The sequence below is a fragment of the Schistocerca serialis genome, unplaced genomic scaffold (genome assembly GCF_023864345.2).
Source record: "Schistocerca serialis cubense isolate TAMUIC-IGC-003099 unplaced genomic scaffold, iqSchSeri2.2 HiC_scaffold_1434, whole genome shotgun sequence".
In the NCBI taxonomy this organism is placed as follows: domain Eukaryota; kingdom Metazoa; phylum Arthropoda; class Insecta; order Orthoptera; family Acrididae; genus Schistocerca; species Schistocerca serialis.
Genome location: NW_026047663.1, coordinates 413937 through 437440, shown reverse-complemented (window position 1 = coordinate 437440; position 23504 = coordinate 413937). Strand labels below are relative to the sequence as shown.

General features: G+C 57.4%; 1 pseudogene; it reads right to left on the bottom strand.

Moving 5' to 3' along the window:
* The window catches only part of LOC126443279 (dentin matrix acidic phosphoprotein 1-like), a 297120-nt pseudogene that overhangs the window by 129365 nt on the left and 144251 nt on the right, over positions 1 to 23504 (bottom strand).

Below are 23504 nucleotides of genomic sequence, written 5' to 3'. Positions count from 1 at the left end.
CCTCCTAAGTTGAGCTCTCCTCTCAAGTTGAGCTGTCCTCTCAAGTTGAGCTGTCCTCTCAAGTTGAGATGTCCTCTCTAGTAGATCTGTCCTCTCTAGTTGAGCTGTCCTCTCTAGTAGATCTGACCTCTCTAGTTGAACTGTCCTCTTTAGTTGAGCTGTCCTCTCTAGTTGAGCTGTCCTCTCTAGTTGAGCTGTCCTCTCTAGTTGAGCTGTCCTCTCAAGTTGAGCTGTCCTCTCAAGTTGAGCTCTCCTCTCAGGTTGAGCTCTCCTCTAAATTTGAGCTGTCATATCAAGGTGAGCTGTCCTCTCAAGTTGAGCTGTCCTCTCAAGTTGAGCTGTCCTCGCAAGCTGTGCTGTCTTCGCAAGCCGTGCTGTCCACACAAACCGTGCTGTCCTCGCAAGCCATGCTGTCCTCGCAAGCCATGCTGTCATTGCAAGCCGTGCTGTCCTTGCAAGCCGTGCTGTCCTCAAAGCTGTGCTACCCTCGCAAGCCGTGCTGTCCTCACAAGCCATGCTGTCCTCGCAAGCCTTGCTGTCCTCGTCAGCCGTGCTGGCTTCGCAAACCGTGCTGTCCTCGCAAGCCATGCTGTCCTCGCAAGCCGTGCTGTCCTCGCAAGCTTTGCTGTCCTCGCAAGCCGTGCTGTCATTCCAAGCGGTGCTGTCCTCGCAAGTTGTACTGTCGTCTCAAGTTGAGCTGTCGCCTCAAGGCCGGCCGCGGTGGTCTAGCGGTTCAGGCGCTCAGTCCGGAACCGCGCGACTGCAACGGTCGCAGGTTCGAATCCTGCCTCGGGCATGGATGTGTGTGATGTCCTTAGGTTAGTTAGGTTTAAGTAGTTCTAAGTTCTAGGGGACTGATGAACACAGATGTTAAGTCCCATAGTGCTCAGAGCCATTTGAACCATTTTTTTTGTCGCCTCAAGTTGGGTTGTCCTCTCAAGTTGAGCTGTCCTCTCAAGTTGATCTCTCCTCTCTAGTTGATCTGTCCTCTATAGTTGATATGTCCACTCTAGTTGAGATGTCCTCTCTAGTTGAGCTGTCCTCTCAGGTTGAGCTGTCCCCGCAAGCTGTGCTGTCCCCGCAAGGTGTGCTGTACTCGCAAGCTGTGCTGTCCGTGCAAGCTGTGCTGTCTTCGCAAGCTGTGTTGTCCTCACAAGCTGTGCTGACCACGCAAGCTGTGCTGTCCTCGCAAGCTGTGCTGTCCTCGCAAGCTGTGCTGTCCTCACAAGCTGTGCTGTCCTCGCAAGCTGTGCTGTCCTCGCAAGCTGTGCTGTCCTCGAAAGCTGTGCTGTCCTCGCAATCCGTGCTGTACTCGCAAGCTGTGCTGTCCTCGCAAGCCGTGCTGTACTCGCAAGATGTGCTGTCCTCGCAAGCCGTGCTGTCCTCGCAAGCTGTGCTGTCCTCGCAAGCCGTGCTGTCTTCGCAAGCTTTGCTGTCCTCGCAAGATTTCCTGTCCTAGCATGCTCTGCTGTCCTCCCAAGTTGTGCTGTCCTCGCAAGTTTTGCTGTCCTCGCAAGATGTGCTGTCCTCGCAAGCTGTGCGGTCCTCGCAAGCTTTGCTGTCCTCGCAAGCCGTGCTGTCCTTGCAAGCCGTGCTGTCCTCGCAAGCCGTGCTAGCCTCGTAGGCTTTGCTGTCCTCGAAAGTTGAGCAGTCCTCTCAAGTTGTGCTCTCCTCTCAAGTTGAACTGTCCTCGCAAGTTCAGCTGTCCCCTAAAGATGAGCTGTCCTCGCAAGCTGTGCTGTCCTCGCAAGCCGTGCTGTCCTCGCAAGCCGTGCTGTCCTCGCAAGCCGTGCTGTCCTCGTAAGCCTTGCTGTCCTCGCAAGCTGTGCTGTCCTCGCTAGCTGTGCTGTCCTCGCAAGCTGTGCTTTCCTCGCAAGCTGTGCTGTCCTCGCAAGCTGTGTTGTCCTCGCAAGCTGTGCTGTCCTCGCAAGCTGTGCTGTCCTCGCAAGCTGTGCTGTCCTCGCAAGCTGTCCTGTCCTCGGAAGCTGTGCTGTCCTCACCACCCGTGCTGTCCTCGCAACCTGTGCTGTCCTCGCAAGCCGTGCTGTCCTCGCAAGCCGTGTTGTCCTCGCAAGCCGTGCTGTCCTCGCAAGCTGTGCTGTCCTCGGAAGCTGTGCTGTGCTCGCAAGCCGTGCTGTCCCCGCAAGCCGTGCTGTCCTCGCAAGCCGTTCTGTCCTTGTAAGCTGTGCTGTCCTCGCAAGCTTTGCTGTCCTCGCAAGCTGTGCTGTCCACCCAAGTTGTGCTGTCATCTCAAGTTGTGCTGTCACCTCGAGTTGTGCTGTCCTCTAAAGTTGAGCTGTCCTCTCAAGTTGAACTGTCCTCTCAAGTTGAGCTGTCCTCTCAAGTTGAGCTGTTCTGTCAAGTTGACCTGTCCTCTCAAGTTGAGCTGTCCTCTCAAGTTGAGCTGTCCTCTCAAGTTGAGCTGTCCTCTCAAGTTGAAATCTCCTCTAATGTTGAGCTCTCCTCTCAAGTTGAGCTCTCCTCTCAAGTTGAGGTGTACTCTCAAGTTGAGCTGTCCTCTCAAGTTGAACTGTCCTCTCAAGTTGAGCTGTCCTCGCAAGCTGTGCTGTCCTCGCAAGCTGTGCTGTCCTCGCAAGTTGTGCTGTCCTCGCAAGCTGTGCTGTCTTCGCAAGCTGTGCTGTCCTCGCAAGCTGTGCTGTCCTCGCAAGCTGTGCTGTCCTTGCAAGCCGTGCTGTCCTCGCAGGCCGTCCTGTCCTCGCAAGCCTTGCTGTCCTCGCAATCTGTGCTGTCCTCGCTAGCTGTGCTGTCCTCGCAAGCTGTGCTGTCCTCGCAAGCTGTGCTGTCCTCGCAAGTTGTGCTGTCCTCGCAAGCTGTGCTGTCCTCGCAAGCTGTGCTGTCCTCGCAAGCTGTGCTGTCCTCGCAAGCTGTGCTGTCCCTGCAAGCCGTGCTGTCCTCGCAGGCCATGTTGTCCTCGCAAGCCTTGCTGTCCTCGCAAGCTGAGCTGTCCTCGCTAGCTGTGCTGTCCTCGCAAGCTGTGCTGTCCTCGCAAGCTGTGCTGTCCTCGCAAGCTGTGCTGTCCTCGCAAGCTGTGCTGTCCTCGCAAGCTGTGCTGTCCTCGCAAGCTGTGCTGTCCTCGCAAGCTGTGTTGTCCTCGCAAGCTGTGCAGTCCTCGCAAGCTGTGCTGTCTTCGCTAGCTGTGCTGTCCTCGCAAGCTGTGCTGTCCTCGCAAGCTGAGCTGTCCTCGGAAGCTGTGTTGTCCTTGGAAGCTGTGCTGTCCTCGGAAGCTGTCCTGTCCGCGGATGCTGTGCTGTCTTAGCAACCCGTGCTGTCCTCGCAACCTGTGCTGTCCTCGCAAGCCATGCTGTCCTCGCACACGTGCTGTCCTCGCAAGCCTGCTGTCCTGGCAAGCCGTGCTGTCCTCGCAAACCGTGCTGTCCTCGCAAGCCGTGCTGTCCTCGCAAGCTGTGCTGTTCTTGCAAGCCGTGCTGTCCTCGCAAGCCGTGCTGTCCTCGCAATTTTAGCGGTCCTCGCAAGCTGTTCTGTCCTCCTAAGCTGTGCTGTCCTCGAAAGTTGTGCTGTCGTCTCAAGTTGAGCTGTCCTCTCAAGTTGAGCTGTCCTCTTAAGTTGAGCTGTCCTCTCAAGTTGAGCTGTCCTCTCTAGTTGATCTGTCCTCTCTAGTTGAACTGTCCTCTTTAGTTGAGCTGTCCTCTCAAGTTGAGCTCTCCTCTCAAGTTGAGCGGTCATCTCAAGGTGAGCTGTCCTCTCAAGTTGAGCCGTCCTCGCAAGCTGTGCTGTCCTCGCAAGCTGTGCTGTCCCCACAAGCTGTGCTGTCTCCACAAACTGTGCTGTCCCCGCAAGCTGTGCTGTCCTCGCAAGCTTTGCTGTCCTCGCAAGGTGTGCTCTCCACGCAAGCTGTGTTGTCCTTGCAAGGTGTGCTGTCCTCGCAAGCTGTGTTGTCCTTGCAAATTGTGCCGTCCTCGCAAGCTGTGCTGTCCTCGCAAGCTGTGCTGTCCTCGCTAGCTGTGCTGTCCTCGCAAGCTGTGCTGTCCTCGCAAGCTGTCCTGTCCTCGCAAGCTGTGCTGTCCTCGCAAGCGGTTCTGACCTCGCAAGCCATGCTGTCCTCGCAAGCTGTGCTGTCCTCGCAAGCTGTGCTGTCCTCGCAAGCTGTGCTGTCCTCGCAAGCTGTGCTGTCCTCGCAAGCTGTGCTGTCCTCGCAAGCTGTGCTGTCCTCGCAAGCTGTGCTGTCCTCGCAAGCTGTGCTGTCCTCGCAAGCTGTGCTGTCCTCGCAAGCTGTGCTATCCTAGCAAGCTGTGCTGTCCTCGCAAGCCGTGCTGTCCTCGCAAGCTGTGCTGTCCTCGGAAGCTGTGCTGTCCTCGCAACCTGTGCTGTCCTCGCCAGCCATGCTGTCCTCGTAAGCCGTGCTGTCCTCGCAAGCCGTGCTGTCCTCGCAAGCCGTGCTGTCCTCGCAAGCTTATTTGTCCACTCAAATTGAGCTGTCCTCTCAAGTTGAGCTGTCCTCTCAAGTTGAGCTGTCCACTCAAGTAGAGCTGTCCTCTCAAGTTGCGCTGTCCTCTCTAGCTGAGCTGTCCTCTCAAGTTGAGCTGTTCTCTCAAGTTGAACTGTCCTCTCAAGTTGAGCTGTCCTCTCAAGTTGAGCTGTCCTTTCAAATTGAGCTGTCCTCTCAAGTAGAGCTGTCCTCTCAAGTTGCGCTGTCCTCTCTAGCTGAGCTGTCCTCTCAAGGTGAGGTGTCCTCTCAAGTTGAGCTGTCCTCGCAAGCTGTGCTGTCCTCGCAAACTTGGCTGTCCTCGCAAGCTGTGCTGTCCTCGCAAGCTGTGCTGTCCTCGAAAGCTGTGCGGTCCTCGCAAGCTGTGCTCTCCTCGCAAGCTGTGCTGTCCTCGCAAGCTGTCCTGTCCTCGGAAGCTGTGCTGTCCTCGCAACCCGTGCTGTCCTCGCAACCTGTGCTGTCCTCGCAAGCCGTGCTGTCCTCGCAAGCCGTGTTGTCCTCGCAAGCTGTGCTGTCCTCGCAAGCTGTGCTGTCCTCGCAAGCCGTGCTGTCCCCGCAGGCTGTGCTGTCCCCGCAAGCCGTGCTGTCCTCGCAAGCCGTTCTGTCCTTGCAAGCCGTGCTGTCCTCGCAAGCTTTGCTGTCCTCGCAAGCTGTGCTGTCCACCCAAGTTGTGCTGTCATCTCAAGTTGTGCTGTCATCTCGATTTGTGCTGTCCTCTAAAGTTGAGCTGTCCTCTCAAGTTGAACTGTCCTCTCAAGTTGAGCTGTCCTCTCAAGTTGAGCTGTTCTGTCAAGTTGAGCTGTCCTCTCAAGTTGAGCTGTCCTCTCAAGTTGAGCTGTCCTCTCAAGTTGAGCTGTTCTGTCAAGTTGAGCTCTCCTCTCAAGTTGAGGTGTACTCTCAAGTTGAGCTGTCCTCTCAAGTTGAGCTGTCCTCTCAAGTTGAGCTGTCCTCGCAAGCTGTGCTGTCCTCGCAAGCTGTGCTGTCCTCGCAAGCTGTGCTGTCCTCGCAAGCTGTGCTGTCCTCGCAAGCTGTGCTGTCCTTGCAAGCCGTGCTGTCCTCGCAGGCCGTGCTGTCCTCGAAAAACTTGCTGTCCTCGCAAGCTGTGCTCTCCTCGCTAGCTGTGCTGTCCTCGCAAGTTGTGGTGTCCTCGCAAGCTGTGCTGTCCTCGCAAGTTGTGCTGTCCTCGCAAGCTGTGCTGTCCTCGCAAGCTGTGCTGTCCTCGCAAGCTGTGCTGTCCTCGCAAGCTGTGCTGTTTATGCAAGCCGTGCTGTCCTCGCAGGCCATGTTGTCCTCGCAAGCCTTGCTGCCCTCGCAAGCCTTGCTGCCCTCGCAAGCTGTGCTGTCCTCGCTAGCTGTGCTGTCCTCGCAAGCTGTGCTGTCCTCGCAAGCTGTGCTGTCATCGCAAGCTGTGCTGTCCTTGCAAGCTGTGCTGTCCTCGCAAGCGGTTCTGTCCTCGCAAGCCGTGCTGTCCTCGCAAGCCGTGCTGTCCTCGCAAGCCGTGCTGTCCTCGCAAGCTGTGCTGTCCTCGCAAGCTGTGCTGTCCTCGCAAGCTGTGCTGTCCTCGCAAGCTGTGCTGTCCTCGCAAGCTGTTCTGTCCTCGCAAGCTGTGCTGTCCTCGCAAGCTGTGCTGTCCTCGCAAGCTGTGCTGTCCTCGCAAGCCGTGCTGTCCTCGCATGCTGTGCTGTCCTCGGAAGCTGTGCTGTCCTCGCAACCTGTGCTGTCCTCGCCAGCCGTGCTGTCCTCGCAAGCCTTGCTGTCCTCGCAAGCCGTGCTGTCCTCGCAAGCCGTGCTGTCATAGCAAACTTTGCTGTCTACTCAAGTTGAACTGTCCTCTCAAGTTGAGCTGTCCTGTCAAGTTGAGCTGTCCTCTCAAGTAGAGCTGTCCTATCAAGTTGCGCTGTCCTCTCTAGCTGAGCTGTCCTCTCAACTTCAGCTGTTCTCTCAAGTTGAACTGTCCTCTCAAGTTGAGCTGTCCTCTCAAGTTGAGCTGTCCTCGCAAGCTGTTCTGTCCTCGCAAGCTGTGCTGTCCTCGCAAGCTGTGCGGTCCTCGCAAGCCGTGCTGTCCTCGCAAGCCGTGCTGTCCTTGCAAGCCGTGCTGTCCTCGCAAGCCGTGCTAGCCTCGTAGGCTTTGCTGTCCTCGAAAGTTGAGCACTCCTCTCAAGTTGGGCTCTCCTCTCAAGTTGAACTGTCCTCGCAACTTGAGCTGTCCTCTCAAGTTGAGCTGTCCTCGCAAGCTGTGCTGTCCTCGCAAGCCGTGCTGTCCTCGCAAAACGTGCTGTCCTCGCAAGCCTTGCTGTCCTCGCAAGCTGTGCTGTCCTCGCTAGCTGTGCTGTCCTCGCAAGCTGTGCTGTCCTCGCAAGCTGTGCTGTCCACGCAAGCTGTGCTGTCCTCGCAAGCTCTGCTGTCCTCGCAAGCTGTGCTGTCCTCGCAAGCTGTGCTGTCCTCGCAAGCTGTGCTGTCCTCGCAAGCTGTGCGGTCCTCGCAAGCTGTGCAGTCTTCGCTAGCTGTGCTGTCCTTGCAAGCTGTGCTGTCCTTGCAAGCTGTGCCGTCCTCGGAAGCTGTGTTGTCCTCAGAAGCTGTGCTGTCCTCAGAAGCTGTCCTTTCCTCGGAAGCTGTGCTGTCCTCGCACCCGTGCTGTCTTCGAAACCTGTGCTGTCTTCGCAAGCCGTGCTGTCCTCGCAAGCCGTGTTGTCCTCGCAAGCTGTGCTGTCCTCGCAAGCTGTGCTGTCCTCGGAAGCTGTGCTGTCCTCGCAAGCCATGCTGTCCCCGCAAGCCGTGATGTCCTCGCAAGCCGTGCTGTCCTTGCAAGCCGTTCTGTCCTTGCAAGACATGCTGTCCTCGCAAGCTTTGCTGTCCTCACAAGCTGTGCTGTCCACCCAAGTTGTGCTGTCATCTCAAGTTGTGCTGTCATCTCGAGTTGTGATGTCCTCTAAAGTTGAGCTGTCCTCTCAAGTTGAACTGTCCTCTCAAGTTGAGCTGTCCTCTCAAGTTGAGCTGTTCTGTCAAGTTGAGCTGTCCTCTCAAGTTGAGCTCTCCTCTCAAGTTGAGCTGTCCTCTCAAGTTGAGCTGTCCTCTCAAGTTGAGCTCTCCTCTCATGTTGAGCTCTCCTCTCAAGTTGAGCTCTCCTCTCAAGTTGAGATGTACTCTCAAGTTGATCTGTCCTCTCAAGTTGAGCTGTCCTCTCAAGTTGAGATGTCCTCGCAAGCTGTGCTGTCCTTGCAAGCCGTGCTGCCCTCGCAGGCCGTGCTGTCCTCGCAAGCCTTGCTGTCCTCGCAAGCTGTGCTGTCCTCGCTAGCTGTGCTGTCCTCGCAAGCTGTGCTGTCCTCGCAAGCTGTGCTGTCCTCGCAAGTTGTGCTGTCCTCGCAAGCTGTGCTGTCCTCGCAAGCTGTGCTGTCTCACAAGCTGTGCTGTGCTCGCAAGCTGTGCTGTCCCTGCAAGCCGTGCTGTCCTCGCAGGCCATGCTGTCCTCGCAGGCCGTGCTGTCCTCGCAAGCCTTGCTGTCCTCGCAAGCTGTGCTGTCCTCGCTAGCTGTGCTGTCCTCGCAAGCTGTGCTATCCTCGCAAGCTGTGCTGTCCTCGCAAGCTGTGCTGTCCTCGCAAGCTGTGCTGTCCTCGCAAGCTGTGCTGTCCTCACAAGCTGTGCTGTCCTCGCAAGCTGTGCTGTCCTCGCAAGCTGTGCTGTCCTCGCAAGCTGTGCAGTCCTCGCAAGCTGTGCTGTCTTCGCTAGCTGTGCTGTCCTCGCAAGCTGTTCTGTCCTCGCAAGCTGTGCTGTCCTCGGAAGCTGTGTTGTCCTCAGAAGCTGTGCTGTCCTCGGAAGCTGTCCTGTCCTCGGAAGCTGTGCTGTCCTCGCAACCCGTGGTGTCCTCGCAACCGTTGCTGTCTTTGCAAGCCATGCTGTCCTCGCAACCCGTGCTGTCCTCGCAAGGCGTGCTGTCCTCGCAAGCCGTGCTGTCCTGGCAAGCCGTGCTGTCCTCGCAAGCCATGCTGTCTTTGCAAGCCGTGCTGTCCTCGCAAGCTGTGCTGTTCTTGCAAGCCGTGCTGTCCTCGCAAGCCATGCTGTCCTCGCAATTTTAAGGGGTCCTCGCAAGCTGTGCTGTCCTCCCAAGCTGTGCTGTCCTCAAAAGTTGTGCTGTCGTCTCAAGTTGAGCTGTCCTCTCAAGTTTAGCTGTCCTCTTAAGTTGAGCTGTCCTCTCAAGTTGAGCTGTCCTCTCTAGTTGATCTGTCCTCTCTAGTTCAACTGTCTTCTTTAGTTGAGCTGTCCTCTCTAGTTGAGCTGTCCTCTGTAGTTGAGCTGTCCTCTCTAGTTGAGCTGACCTCTCAAGTTGAGCTTTCCTCTCAAATTGAGGTCTCCTCTCAAGTTGAGCTCTCCTCTCAAGTTGAGCTCTCCTCTCAAGTTGAGCGGTCATCTCAAAGTGAGCTGTCCTCTCAAGTTGAGCCGTCCTCGCAAGCTGTGCTGTCCTCGCAAGCTGTGCTGTCCTCGCAAGCTGTGCTGTCCTCGCAAGCTGTGCTGTCCTCGCAAGCTGTGCTGTCCTCGCAAGCTGTGCTGTCCTCGCAAGCTGTGCTGTCCTCACATGCTGTGCTGTCCTCACAAGCTGTATCTCCTTGCAAGCTGTGCTGTCCTCGCAAGCCGTGCTGTCCTCGCAAGCTGTGCTGTCCTTTGAAGCTGTGCTGTCTTCGCAACCTGTGCTGTCCTCGCCAGCCGTGCTGTCCTCGCAAGCCGTGCTGTCCTCGCAAGCCGTGCTGTCCTCGCAAGCCATGCTGTCCTCGCAAGCTTTGCTGTCCACTCGAGTTGAGCTGTCCTCTCGAGTTGAGCTGTCCTCTCAAGTTGAGCTGTCCTCTCAAGTAGAGCTGTCCTCTCAAGTTGCGCTGTCCTCTCTAGCTAAGCTGTCCTCTCAAGTTCAGCTGTTCTCTCAAGTTGAACTGTCCTCTCAAGTTGAGCTGTCCTCTCAAGTTGAGCTGTCCTCGCAAGCTGTTCTGTCCTCCCAAGCTGTGCTGTCCTCGCAAGCTGTGCGGTCCTCGCAAGCTGTGCTGTCCTCGCAAGCCGTGCTGTCCTTGCAAGCCGTGCTGTCCTCGCAAGCCGTGCATGCCTCGTAGGCATTGCTGTCCCCGAAAGTTGAGCAGTCCTCTCAAGTTGTGTTCTCCTCTCAAGTTGAACTGTCCTCGCAACTTGAGCTGTCCTCTCAAGTTGAGCTGTCCTCGGAAGCTGTGCTGTGCTCGCAAGCCGTGCTGTCCTCGCAAGCCGTGCTGACCTCGCAAGCCTTGCAGTCCTCGCAAGCTGTGCTGTCCTCGCTAGCTGTGCTGTCCTCGCAAGCTGTGCTGTCCTCGCAAGCTGTGCTGTACTCACAAGCTGTGCTGTCCTCGCAAGCTGTGCTGTCCTCGCAAGCTGTGCTGTCCTCGCAAGCTGTGCTGTCCTCGCAAGCTGTGCTGTCCTCGCAAGCTGTGCTGTCCTCGCAAGCTGTGCTGCCCTCGCAAGCTGCGCAGTCCTCGCAAGCTGTGCTGTCTTCGCTAGCTGTGCTGTCCTTGCAAGCTGTGCTGTCCTCGCAAGCTGTGCTGTCCTCGGAGGCTGTGTTGTCCTCAGAAGCTGTGCTGTCCTCGGAAGCTGTCCTGTCCTCGGAAGCTGTGCTGTCCTTGCAACCCGTGCTGTCCTCGAAACCTGTGCTGGCCTCGCAAGCCGTGCTGTCCTCGCAAGCCGTGTTGTCCTTGGAAGCTGTGCTGTCCTCGCAAGCCGTGCTGTCCCCGCAAGCCGTGCTGTCCCAACAAGCCATGCTGTCCTCGCAAGTCGTTCTGTCCTTGCAAGCCGTGCTGTCCTCGCAAGCTTTGCTGTCCTCGCAAGCTGTGCTGTCCACCCAAGTTGTGCTGTCATCTCAAGTTGTGCTGTCATCTCGAGTTGTGCTGTCCTCTAAAGTTGAGCTGTCCTCTCAAGTTGAACTGTCCTCTCAAGTTGAGCTGTCCTCTCAAGTTGAGCTGTCAAGTTGAGCTGTCCTCTCAAGTTGAGCTGTCCTCTCAAGTTGGGCTGTCCTCTCAAGTTGAGCTGTCCTCTCAAGTTGAGCTCTCCTCTCATGTTGAGCTCTCCTCTCAAGTTGAGCTCTCCTCTCAAATTGAGGTGAACTCTCAAGTTGAGCTGTCCTCTCAAGTTGAGCTGTCCTCTCAAGTTGAGCTGTCCTCGCAAGGTGTGCTGTTCTCGCAAGCTGTGCTGTCCTCGCAAGTTGTGCTGTCCTCGCAAGCTGTGCTGTCCTCGCAAGCTGTGCTGTCCTCGCAAGCTGTGCTGTCCTCTTAAGCTGTGCTGTCCTTGCAAGCCGTGCTGTCCTCGCAAGCCTTGCTGTCCTCGCAAGCTTTGCTGTCCTCGCAAGCTTTGCTGTCCTCGCTAGCTGTGCTGTCCTCGCAAGCTGTGCTGTCCTCGCAAGCTGTGCTGTCCTCGCAAGGTGTGCTGTCCTCGCAAGCTGTGCTGTCCTCGCAAGCTGTGCTGTCCTCGCAAGCTGTGCTGTCCTCGCAAGCTGTGCTGTCCCTGCAAGCCGTGCTGTCCTCGCAGGCCATGTTGTCTTCGCAAGCCTTGCTGTCCTCGCAAGCTGTGCTGTCCTCGCTAGCTGTGCTGTCCTCGCAAGCTGTGCTGTCCTCGCAAGCTGTGCTGTCCCTGCAAGCCATGCTGTCCTCGCAGGCCGTGCTGTCCTCGCAGGCCGTGCTGTCCTCGCAAGCCTTGCTGTCGTCGCAATCTGTGCTGTCCTCGCTAGCTGTGCTGTCCTTGCAAGCTGTGCTGTCCTCGCAAGCTGTGCTGTCCTCGCAAGCTGTGCTGTCCTCGCAAGCTGTGCTATCCTCGCAAGCTGTGCTGTCCTCGCAAGCTGTGCTGTCCTCGCAAGCTGTGCTGTCCTCGCAAGCTGTGCAGTCCTCGCAAGCTGTGCTGTCTTCGCTAGCTGTGCTGTCCACGCAAGCTGTGCTGTCCTCGCAAGCTGTGCTGTCCTCGGAAGCTGTGTTGTCCTCGGAAGCTGTGCTTTCCTCGGAAGCTGTCCTGTCCTCGGAAGCTGGGCTGTCCTCGCAACCCGTGCTGTCCTCGCAACCTGTGCTGTCCTCGCAAGCCATGCTGTCCTTGCAACCCGTGCTGTCCTCGCAAGGCGTGCTGTCCTCGCAAGCCGTGCTGTCCTGGCAAGCCGTGCTGTCCTCGCAAACCGTGCTGTCCTCGCAAGCCGTGCTGTCCTCGCAAGCTGTGCTGCTCTTGCAACCTGTGCTGTCCTCGCAAGCCGTGCTGTCCTTGCAACCCGTGCTGTCCTCGCAAGCTGTGCTGTCCTCCCAAGCTGTGCTGTCCTCGAAAGTTGTGCTGTCGTCTCTAGTTGAGCTGTGCTCTCAAGTTGAGCTGTGCTCTCAAGTTGAGCTGTCCTCTTAAGTTGAGCTGTCCTCTCAAGTTGAGCTGTCCTCTCTAGTTGATCTGTCCTCTCTAGTTGAACTGTCCTCTTTAGTTGAGCTGTCCTCTCTAGTTGAGCTGTCATCTCTAGTTGAGCTCTCCTCTCAAGTTGAGCTCTCCTCTCAAGTTGAGCTCTCCTCTCAAGTTTAGCGGTCATCTCAAGGTGAGCTGTCCTCTCAAGTTGAGCCATCCTCGCAAGCTGTGCTGTCCTCGCAAGCTGTGCTGTCCTCGCAAGCTGTGCTGTCCTCACAAGTTGTGCTGTCCTCACAAGCTGTGCTGTCCTCGCAAGCTGTGCTGTCCTCGCAAGCTTTGCTGTCCTCCCAAGCTGTGCTGTCGTCCCAAGCTGTGCTGTCCCCACAAGCTGTGCTGTCTCCACAATCTGTGCTGTCCCCGCAAGCTGTGCTGTCCTCGCAAGCTTTGCTGTCCTCGCAAGGTGTGCTCTCCTCGCAAGCTGTGTTGTCCTTGCAAGCTGTGCTGTCCTCGCAAGCTGTGTTGTCCTTGCAAATTGTGCCGTCCTCGCAAGCTGTGCTGTCCTCGCAAGCTGTGCTGTCCTCGAAAGCTGTGGTGTCCTCGCAAGCTGTGCTGTCCTCGCAAGCTGTGCTGTCCTCGCAAGCGGTTCTGTCCTCGCAAGCCGTGCTGTCCTCGCAAGCTGTGCTGTCCTCGCCAGCCGTGCTGTCCTCGCAAGCCGTGCTGTCCTCGCAAGCCGTGCTGTCCTCGCAAGCTGTGCTGTCCTCGGAAGCTGTGCTGTCCTCGCAACCTGTGCTGTCCTCGCCAGCCGTGCTGTCCTCGCAAGCCGTGCTGTCCTCGCAAGCCGTGCTGTCCTCGCAAGCTGTGCTGTCCTCGCAAGCATTGCTGTCCACTCAAGTTGAGCTGTCCTCTCAAGTTGAGCTGTCCTCTCAAGTTGAGCTGTCCTCTCAAGTAGAGCTGTCCTCTCAAGTTGCGCTGTCCTCTCTGCCTGAGCTGTCCTCTCAAGTTGAGCTGTTCTCTCAAGTTGAACTGTCCTCTTAAGTTGAGCAGTCCTCTCAAGATGAGCTGTCCTCGGAAGCTGTTCTGTCCTCGCAAGCTGTGCTGTCCTTGCAAGCTGTGCGGTCCCCTCAAGCTGTGCTGTCCTCGCAAGCCGTGCTGTCCTTGCAAGCCGTGCTGTCCTCGCAAGCCGTGCTAGCCTCGTAGGCTTTGCTGTCCACGAAAGTTGAGCAGTCCTCTCAAGTTGTGCTCCAATCTCCAGTTGAACTGTCCTCGCAAGTTGAGCTGTCCCCTCAAGATGAGCTGTCCTCGCAAGCTGTGCTGTCCTCGCAAGCCGTGCTGTCCTCGCAAGCCTTGCTGTCCTCGCAAGCTGTGCTGTCCTTGCTAGCTGTGCTGTCCTCGCAAGCTGTGCTGTCCTCGCAAGCTGTGCTGTCTTCGCAAGCTGTGCTGTCCTCGCAAGCTGTGCTGTCCTCGCAAGCTGTGCTGTCCTCGCAAGCTGTGCTGTCCTCGCAAGCTGTCCTGTCCTCGGAAGCTGTGCTGTCCTCGCAACCCGTGCTGTCCTCGCAACCTGTGCTGTCCTCAGAAGCCGTGCTGTCCTCGCAAGCCGTGTTGTCCTCGCAAGCTGTTCTGTCCTCCCAAGCTGTGCTGTCCTCGGAAGCTGTGCTGTCCTCGCAAGCCGTGCTGTCCCCGCAGGCCGTTCTGTCCCCGCAAGCCGTGCTGTCCTCGCAAGCCGTGCTGTCCCCGCAGGCCGTGCTGTCCCCGCAAGCCGTGCTGTCCTCGCAAGCCGTTCTGTCCTTGCAAGCCGTGCTGTCCTCGCAAGCTTTTCTGTCCTCGCAAGCTTTGCTGTCCACTCAAGTTGAGCTGTCCTCTCAAGTTGAGCTGTCCTCTCAAGTTGAGCTGTCCACTCAAGTAGAGCTGTCCTCTCAAGTTGCGCTGTCCTCTCTAGCTGAGCTGTCCTCTCAAGTTGAGCTGTTCTCTCAAGTTGAACTGTCCTCTCAAGTTGAGCTGTCCTCTCAAGTTGAGCTGTCCTTTCAAGTTGAGCTGTCCTCTCAAGTAGAGCTGTCCTCTCAAGTTGCGCTGTCCTCTCTAGCTGAGCTGTCCTCTCAAGGTGAGGTGTCCTCTCAAGTTGAGCTGTCCTCGCAAGCTGTGCTGCCCTCGCAAACTTGGCTGTCCTCGCAAGCTGTGCTGTCCTCGCAAGCTGTGCTCTCCTCGCAAGCCGTGCTGTCCTCACAAGCCATGCTGTCCTCGCAAGCTGTGCTGTCCTCGCAAGCCGTGCTGTCCTCACAGGCCGTGCTGTCCTCGCAAGCTGTGCTGTCCTTGCAGGCTGTGCTGTCCTCGCAAGTTGAGCTGTCCTTGCAAGTTGAGCTGTCCTCTCAAGTTGAGCTGTCCTCTCAAATTGAGCTGTCCTCTCTAGTTGATCTGTCCTCTCAAGTTGAGCTGTCCTCGCAAGCTGTTCTGTCCTCGCAAGCTGTGCTGTCCTCGCAAGCTGTGCTGTCCTCGCAAGCTGTGCTGTCTTCGCAAGCTGTGCTGTCCTTGCAAGCCGTGCTGTCCTCGCAAGCCATGCTGTCCTCGCAAGCTTTGCTGTCCTCTCAAGTTGAGCAATCGTCTCAAAATGTGCTCTCCTCTCAAGTTGAACTGTCATCTCAAGTTGAGCTGTCCTCTCAAGTTGAGCTGTCCTCGCAAGCTGTGCTGTCCCCGCAAGCTGTGCTGTCCCCGCAAGCTGTGCTGTCCCCGCAAGCTGTGCTGTCCGCGCAAGCTGTACTGTCTCCACAAGTTGTGCTGTCCCCGCAAGCTCTGCTGTCCCCGCGAGCTGTGCCGTCCTCGCAAGCTGTGCTGTCCTCGCAAGCCGTGCTGTTTCTGCAAGCTGTGCTGTCCTCGCAGGCCATGTTGTCCTCGCAAACTTGGCTGTCCTCGCAAGCCGTGCTGTCCTCGCAAGCCGTGCTGTCCTCGCAAGCCTTGCTGTCCTCGAAAGCTGTGCTGTCCTCGCTAGCTGTGCTGTCCTCGCAAGCTGTGCTGTCCTCGCAAGCTGTGCTGTCCTCGCAAGCTGTGCTGTCCTCGCAAGCTGTGCTGTCCTTGCAAGCTGTACTGTCCTCGCAAGCTGTGCTGTCCTCGCAAGCTGTCCTGTCCTCGGAAGCTGTGCTGTCTTCGCAACCCGTGCTGTCCTCGCAACCTGTGCTGTCCTCGCAAGCCGTGCTGTCCTCGCAAGCCATGTTGTCCTCGCAAGCTGTGCTGTCCTCGCAAGCTATGCTGTCCTCGGAAGCTGTGCTGTCCTCGCAAGCCGTGCTGTCCCCGCAGGCCGTGCTGTCCCCGCAAGCCGTGCTGTCCTCGCAAGCCGTTCTGTCCTTGCAAGCCGTGCTGTCCTCGCAAGCTTTGCTGTCCTCGCAAGCTGTGCTGTCCACCCAAGTTGTGCTGTCATCTCAAGTTGTGCTGTCATCTCGAGTTCTGCTGTCCTCTAAAGTTGAGCTGTCCTCTCAAGTTGAACTGTCCTCTCAAGTTGAGCTGTCCTCTCAAGTTGAGCTGTTCTATCAAGTTGAGCTGTCCTCTTAAGTTGAGCTGTCCTCTCAAGTTGAGCTGTCCTCTCAAGTTGAGCTGTCCTCTCAAGTTGAAACCTCCTCTCATGTTGAGCTCTCCTCTCAAGTTGAGCTCTTTTCTCAAGTTGAATTGTACTCTCAAGTTGAGCTGTCCTCTCAAGTTGAGCTGTCCTCTCAAGTTGAGCTGTCCTCGCAAGCTGTGCTGTCCTCGCAAGCTGTGCTGTCCTCGCAAGTTGTGCTGTCCTCGCAAGCTGTGCTGTCCTCGCAAGCTGTGCTGTCCTCGCAAGCTGTGCTGTCCTCGCAAGCTGTGCTGTCCTTGCAAGCCGTGCTGTCCTCGCAGGCCGTGCTGTCCTCGCAAGCCTTGCTGTCCTCGCAAGCTGTGCTGTCCTCGCGTGCTGTGCTGTCCTAGCAAGCTGTGCTGTCCTCGCAACCTGTGCTGTCCTCGCAAGTTGTGCTGTCCTCGCAAGCTGTGCTGTCCTCGCAAGCTGTGCTGTCCCCACAAGCTGTGCTGTCCTCGCAAGCTGTGCTGTTTCTGCAAGCCGTGCTGTCCTTGCAGGCCATGTTGTCCTCGCAAGCCTTGCTGTCCTCGCAAGCTGTGCTGTCCTCGCTAGCTGTGCTGTCCTCGCAAGCTGTGCTGTCCTCGCAAGCTGTGCTGTCCTTGCAAGCTGTGCTGTCCTCGCAAGCTGTGCTGTCCTCGGAAGCTGTGTTGTCCTCAGAAGCTGTGCTGTCCTCAGAAGCTGTCCTTTCCTCGGAAGCTGTGCTGTCCTCGCAACCCGTGCTGTCCTCGAAACCTGTGCTGTCTTCGCAAGCCGTGCTGTCCTCGCAAGCCGTGTTGTCCTCGCAGGCCGTGCTGTCCTCGCAAGCCTTGCTGTCCTCCCAAGCTGTGCTGTCCTCGCTAGCTGTGCTGTCCTCGCAAGCTGTGCTGTCCTCGCAAGCTGTGCTGTCCTCGCAAGTTGTGCTGTCCTCGCAAGCTGTGCTGTCCTCGCAAGCTGTGCTCTCCTAGTAAGCTGTGCTGTCCTCGCAAGCTGTGCTGTCCCTGCAAGCCGTGCTGTCCTCGCAGGCCATGTTGTCTTCGCAAGCCTTGCTGTCCTCGCAAGCTGTGCTGTCCTCGCTAGCTGTGCTGTCCTCGCAAGCTGTGCTGTCCTCGCAAGCTGTACTGTCCCTGCAAGCCATGCTGTCCTCACAGGCCGTGCTGTCCTCGCAGGCCATGCTGTCCTCGCAAGCCTTGCTGTCCTCGCAATCTGTGCTGTCCTCGCTAGCTGTGCTGTCCTCGCAAGCTGTGCTGTCCTCGCAAGCTGTGCTGTCCTCGCAAGCTGTGCCGTCCTCGCAAGCTGTGCTGTCCTCGCAAGCTGTGCTGTCCTCGCAACCCGTGCTGTCCTCGCAACCTGTGCTGTCCTCGCAAGCCATGCTGTCCTTGCAACCCGTGCTGTCCTCGCAAGGCGTGCTGTCCTCGCAAGCCGTGCTGTCCTGGCAAGCCGTGCTGTCCTCGCAAACCGTGCTGTCCTCGCAAGCCGTCCTGTCCTCGCAAGCTGTGCTGCTCTTGCAACCTGTGCTGTCCTCGCAAGCCATGCTGTCCTTGCAACCCGTGCTGTCCTCGCAAGCTGTGCTGTCCTCCCAAGCTCTGCTGTCCTCGAAAGTTGTGCTGTCGTCTCTAGTTGAGCTGTGCTCTCAAGTTGAGCTGTCCTCTTAAGTTGAGCTGTCCTCTCAAGTTGAGCTGTCCTCTCTAGTTGATCTGTCCTCTCTAGTTGAACTGTCCTCTTTAGTTGAGCTGTCCTCTCTAGTTGAGCTGTCATCTCTAGTTGAGCTGTCCTCTCTAGTTGAGCTGTCCTCTCAAGTTGAGCTTTCCTCTCAAATTGAGCTCTCCTCTCAAGTTGAGCTCTCCTCTCAAGTTGAGCTCTCCTCTCAAGTTTAGCGGTCATCTCAAGGTGAGCTGTCCTCTCAAGTTGAGCCATCCTCGCAAGCTGTGCTGTGCTCGCAAGCTGTGCTGTCCTCGCAAGCTGTGCTGTCCTCACAAGTTGTGCTGTCCTCACAAGCTGTGCTGTCCTCGCAAGCTGTGCTGTCCTCGCAAGCTTTGCTGTCCTCCCAAGCTGTGCTGTCGTCCCAAGCTGTGCTGTCCCCACAAGCTGTGCTGTCTCCACAAACTGTGCTGTCCCCGCAAGCTGTGCTGTCCTCGCAAGCTTTGCTGTCCTCGCAAGGTGTGCTCTCCTCGCAAGCTGTGTTGTCCTTGCAAGCTGTGCTGTCCTCGCAAGCTGTGTTGTCCTTGCAAATTGTGCCGTCCTCGCAAGCTGTGCTGTCCTCGCAAGCTGTGCTGTCCTCGAAAGCTGTGGTGTCCTCGCAAGCTGTGCTGTCCTCGCAAGATGTGCTGTCCTCGCAAGCGGTTCTGTCCTCGCAAGCCGTGCTGTCCTCGCAAGCTGTGCTGTCCTCGCCAGCCGTGCTGTCCTCGCAAGCCGTGCTGTCCTCGCAAGCCGTGTTGTCCTCGCAAGCTGTGCTGTTCTCGGAAGCTGTGCTGTCCTCGCAACCTGTGCTGTCCTCGCCAGCCGTGCTGTCCTCGCAAGCCGTGCTGTCCTCGCAAGCCGTGCTGTCCTCGCAAGCCGTGCTGTCCTCGCAAGCTTTGCTGTCCACTCAAGTTGAGCTGTCCTCTCAAGTTGAGCTGTCCTCTCAAGTTGAGCTGTCCTCTCAAGTAGAGCTGTCCTCTCAAGTTGCGCTGTCCTCTCTGCCTGAGCTGTCCTCTCAAGTTGAGCTGTTCTCTCAAGTTGAACTGTCCTCTTAAGTTGAGCAGTCCTCTCAAGTTGAGCTGTCCTCGGAAGCTGTTCTGTCCTCGCAAGCTGTGCTGTCCTTGCAAGCTGTGCGGTCCCCTCAAGCTGTGCTGTCCTCGCAAGCCGTGCTGTCCTTGCAAGCCGTGCTGTCCTCGCAAGCCGTGCTAGCCTCGTAGGCTTTGCTGTCCACGAAAGTTGAGCAGTCCTCTCAAGTTGTGCTCTAATCTCAAGTTGAACTGTCCTCGCAAGTTGAGCTGTCCCCTCAAGATGAGCTGTCCTCGCAAGCTGTGCTGTCCTCGCAAGCCGTGCTGTCCTCGCAAGCCTTGCTGTCCTCGCAAGCTGTGCTGTCCTTGCTAGCTGTGCTGTCCTCGCAAGCTGTGCTGTCCTCGCAAGCTGTGCTGTCTTCGCAAGCTGTGCTGTCCTCGCAAGCTGTGCTGTCCTCGCAAGCTGTGCTGTCCTCGCAAGCTGTGCTGTCCTCGCAAGCTGTGCTGTCCTCGCAAGCTGTGCTGTCCTCGAAAGCTGTGCGGTCCTCGCAACCCGTGCTGTCCTCGCAACCTGTGCTGTCCTCAGAAGCCGTGCTGTCCTCGCAAGCCGTGTTGTCCTCGCAAGCTGTTCTGTCCTCCCAAGCTGTGCTGTCCTCGGAAGCTGTGCTGTCCTCGCAAGCCGTGCTGTCCCCGCAGGCCGTGCTGTCCCCGCAAGCCGTGCTGTCCTCGCAAGCCGTTCTGTCCTTGCAAGCCATGCTGTCCTCGCAAGCTTTTCTGTCCTCGCAAGCTTTGCTGTCCACTCAAGTTGAGCTGTCCTCTCAAGTTGAGCTGTCCTCTCAAGTTGAGCTGTCCACTCAAGTAGAGCTGTCCTCTCAAGTTGGGCTGTCCTCTCTAGCTGAGCTGTCCTCTCAAGTTGAGCTGTTCTCTCAAGTTGAACTGTCCTCTCAAGTTGAGCTGTCCTCTCAAGTTGAGCTGTCCTTTCAAGTTGAGCTGTCCTCTCAAGTAGAGCTGTCCTCTCAAGTTGCGCTGTCCTCTCTAGCTGAGCTGTCCTCTCAAGGTGAGGTGTCCTCTCAAGTTGAGCTGTCCTCGCAAGCTGTGCTGCCCTCGCAAACTTGGCTGTCCTCGCAAGCTGTGCTGTCCTCGCAAGCTGTGCTGTCCTCGAAAGCTGTGCGGTCCTCGCAAGCTGTGCTCTCCTCGCAAGCCGTGCTGTCCTCACAAGCCATGCTGTCCTCGCAAGCTGTGCTGTCCTCGCAAGCCGTGCTGTCCTCACAGGCCGTGCTGTCCTCGCAAGCTGTGCTGTCCTTGCAGGCTGTGCTGTCCTCGCAAGTTGAGCTGTCCTTGCAAGTTGAGCTGTCCTCTCAAGTTCAGCTGTCCTCTCAAATTGAGCTGTCCTCTCTAGTTGATCTGTCCTCTCAAGTTGAGCTGTCCTCTCAAGTTGAGCTGTCCTCGCAAGCTGTGCTGTCCCCGCAAGCTGTGCTGTCCCTGCAAGCTGTGCTGTCCCCGCAAGCTGTGCTGTCCGCGCAAGCTGTGCTGTCTCCACAAGTTGTGCTGTCCCCGCAAGCTCTGCTGTCCCCGCGAGCTGTGCCGTCCTCGCAAGCTGTGCTGTCCTCGCAAGCCGTGCTGTTTCTGCAAGCTGTGCTGTCCTAGCAGGCCATGTTGTCCTCGCAAACTTGGCTGTCCTCGCAAGCCGTGCTGTCCTCGCAAGCCGTGCTGTCCTCGCAAGCCTTGCTGTCCTCGCAAGCTGTGCTGTCCTCGCTAGCTGTGCTGTCCTCGAAAGCTGTGCTGTCCTCGCAAGCTGTGCTGTCCTCGCAAGCTGTGCTGTCCTCGCAAGCTGTGCTGTCCTCGCAAGCTGTACTGTCCTCGCAAGCTGTGCTATCCTCGCAAGCTGTCCTGTCCTCGGAAGCTGTGCTGTCTTCGCAACCCGTGCTGTCCTCGCAACCTGTGCTGTCCTCGCAAGCCGTGCTGTCCTCGCAAGCCATGTTGTCCTCGCAAGCCGTGCTGTCCTCGCAAGCTATGCTGTCCTCGGAAGCTGTGCTGTCCTCGCAAGCCGTGCTGTCCCCGCAGCCGTGCTGTCCCCGCAAGCCGTGCTGTCCTCGCAAGCCGTTCTCTCCTTGCAAGCCGTGCTGTCCTCGCAAGCTTTGCTGTCCTCGCAAGCTGTGCTGTCCACCCAAGTTGTGCTGTCATCTCAAGTTGTGCTGTCATCTCGAGTTGTGCTGTCCTCTAAAGTTGAGCTGTCCTCTCAAGTTGAACTGTCCTCTCAAGTTGGGCTGTCCTCTCAAGTTGAGCTGTTCTGTCAAGTTGAGCTGTCCTCTCAAGTTGAGCTGTCCTCTCAAGTTGAGCTGTCCTCTCAAGTTGAGCTGTCCTCTCAAGTTGAGCTCTCCTCTCAAGTTGAGCTCTTCTCTCAAGTTGAATTGTACTCTCAAGTTGAGCTGTCCTCTCAAGTTGAGCTGTCCTCTCAAGTTGAGCTGTCCTCTCAAGTTGAGCTGTCCTCGCAAGCTGTGCTGTCCTCGCAAGCTGTGCTGTCCTCGCAAGTTGTGCTGTCCTCGCAAGCTGTGCTGTCCTCGCAAGCTGTGCTGTCCTCGCAAGCTGTGCTGTCCTCGCAAGCTGTGCTGTCCTTGCAAGCCGTGCTGTCCTCGCAGGCCGTGCTGTCCTCGCAAGCCTTGCTGTCCTCGCAAGCTGTGCTGTCCTCGCGTGCTGTGCTGTCCTAGCAAGCTGTGCTGTCCTCGCAAGCTGTGCTGTCCTCGCAAGTTGTGCTGTCCTCGCAAGCTGTGCTGTCCTCGCAAGCTGTGCTGTCCTCACAAGCTGTGCTGTCCTCGCAAACTGTGCTGTTTCTGCAAGCCGTGCTGTCCTTGCAGGCCATGTTGTCCTCGCAAGCCTTGCTGTCCTCGCAAGCTGTGCTGTCCTCGCTAGCTGTGCTGTCCTCGCAAGCTGTTCTGTCCTCGCAAGCTGTGCTGTCCTCGGAAGCTGTGCTGTCCTCGCAACCTGTGCTGTCCTCGCCAGCCGTACTGTCCTCGCAAGCCGTGCCGTCCTCGCAAGCCGTGCTGTCCTCGCAAGCCGTGCTGTGCTCACAAACTTTGCTGTCCACTCAAGTTGAACTGTCCTCTCAAGTTGAGCTGTCCTGTCAAGTTGAGCTGTCCTCTCAAGTAGAGCAGTCCTATCAAGTTGCGCTGTCCTCTCTAGCTGAGCTGTCCTCTCAAGTTCAGCTGTTCTCTCAAGTTGAACTGTCCTCTCAAGTTGAGCTTTCCTCTCAAGTTGAGCTGTCCTCGCAAGCTGTTCTGTCCTCGCAAGCTGTGCTGTCCTTGCAAGCTGTGCAGACCTCGCAAGCTGTGCTGTCCTCGCAAGCCGTGCTGTCCTTGCAAGACGTGCTGTCCTCGCAAGCCGTGCTAGCCTCGTAGGCTTTGCTGTCCTCGAAAGTTGAACAGTCCTCTCAAGTTGGGCTATCCTCTCAAGTTGAACTGTCCTCGCAACTTGAGCTGTCCTCTCAAGTTGAGCTGTCCTCGCAAGCTGTGCTGTCCTCGCAAGCCGTGCTGTCCTCGCAAGCCGTGCTGTCCTCGCAAGCCTTGATGTCCTCGCAAGCTGTGCTGTCCTCGCAAGCTGTGCTGTCCTCGCAAGCTGTGCTGTCCTCGCTAGCTGTGCAGTCCTCACAAGCTGTGCTGTCCTCGCAAGCTGTGCTGTCCTCGCAAGCAGTGCTGTCCTCGCAAGCTGTGCTGTCCTCGCAAGCTGTGCTGTCCTTGCAAGCTGTCCTGTCCTCGGAAGCTGTGCTGTCCTCGCAACCTGTGCTGTCCTCGCAACCTGTGCTGTCCTCGCAAGCCGTGCTGTCCTCGCAAGCCATGTTGTCCTCGCAAGCTGTGCTGTCCTCGCAAGCTGTGCTGTCCTCGGAAGCTGTGCTGTCCTCGCAAGCTGTGCTGTCCCCGCAGGCCGTGCTGTCCCCGCAAGCCGTGCTGTCCTCGCAAGCCGTTCTGTCCTTGCAAGCCGTGCTGTCCTCGCAAGCTTTGCTGTCCTCGCAAGCTGTGCTGTCCACCCAAGTTGTGCTGTCATCTCAAGTTGTGCTGTCATCTCGATTTGTGCTGTCCTCTAAAGTTGAGCTGTCCTCTCAAGTTGAACTGTCCTCTCAAGTTGAGCTGTCCTCTCAAGTTGAGCTGTTCTGTCAAGTTGAGCTGTCCTCTCAAGTTGAGCTGTCCTCTCAAGTTGAGCTGTCCTCTCAAGTTGAGCTGTCCTCTCAAGTTGAAATCTCCTCTCATGTTGAGCTCTCCTCTCAAGTTGAGGTGTACTCTCAAGTTGAGCTGTCCTCTCAAGTTGAGCTGTCCTCCCAAGTTGAGCTGTCCTCGCAAGCTGTGCTGTCCTCGCAAGCTGTACTGTCCTCGCAAGTTGTGCTGTCCTCGCAAGCTGTGCTGTCCTCGCAACCTGTGCTGTCCTCGCAAGCTGTGCTGTCCTTGCAAGCCGTGCTGTCCTCGCAGGCCGTGCTGTCCTCGCAAGCCTTGCTGTCCTCGCAAGCTGTGCTGTCCTCGCTAGCTGTGCTGTGCTCGCAAGTTGTGGTGTCCTCGCAAGCTGTGCAGTCCTCGCAAGTTGTGCTGTCCTCGCAAGCTGTGCTGTCCTCGCAAGCTGTGCTGTCCTCGCAAGCTGTGCTGTCCTCGCAAGCTGTGCTGTTTCTGCAAGCTGTGCTGTCCTCGCAGGCCATGTTGTCCTCGCAAGCCTTGCTGCCCTCGCAAGCTGTGCTGTCCTCGCTAGCTGTGCTGTCCTCGCATGCTGGGCTGTCCTCGCAAGCTGTGCTGTCATCGCAAGCTGTGCTGTCCTCGCAAGCTGTGCTGTCCTCGCAAGCGGTTCTGTCCTCGCAAGCCGTGCTGTCCTCGCAAGCCGTGCTGTCCTCGCAAGCCGTGCTGTCCTCGCAAGTTGTGCTGTCCTCGCAAGCTGTGCTGTCCTCGCAAGCTGTGCTGTCCTCGCAAGCTGTGCTGTCCTCGCAAGCTGTTCTGTCCTCGCAAGCTGTGCTGTCCTCGCAAGCTGTGCTGTCTTCGCAAGCTGTGCTCTCCTCGCAAGCCGTGCTGTCCTCGCAAGCTGTGCTGTCCTCGGAAGCTGTGCTGTCCTCGCAACCTGTGCTGTCCTCGCCAGCCGTGCTGTCCTCGCAAGCCGTGCTGTCCTCGCAAGCTGTGCTGTCCTCGGAAGCTGTGCTGTCCTCGCAACCTGTGCTGTCCTCGCCAGCCGTGCTGTCCTCGCAAGCCGTGCTGTCCTCGCAAGCTGTGCTGTCCTCGCAAGCCGTGCTGTCCTAGCAAACTTTGCTGTCCACTCAAGTTGAACTGTCCTCTCAAGTTGAGCTGTCCTGTCAAGTTGAGTTGTCCTCTCAAGTAGAGCTGTCCTTTCAATTTGCGCTGTCCTCTCTAGCTGAGCTGTCCTCTCAACTTCAGCTGTTCTCTCAAGT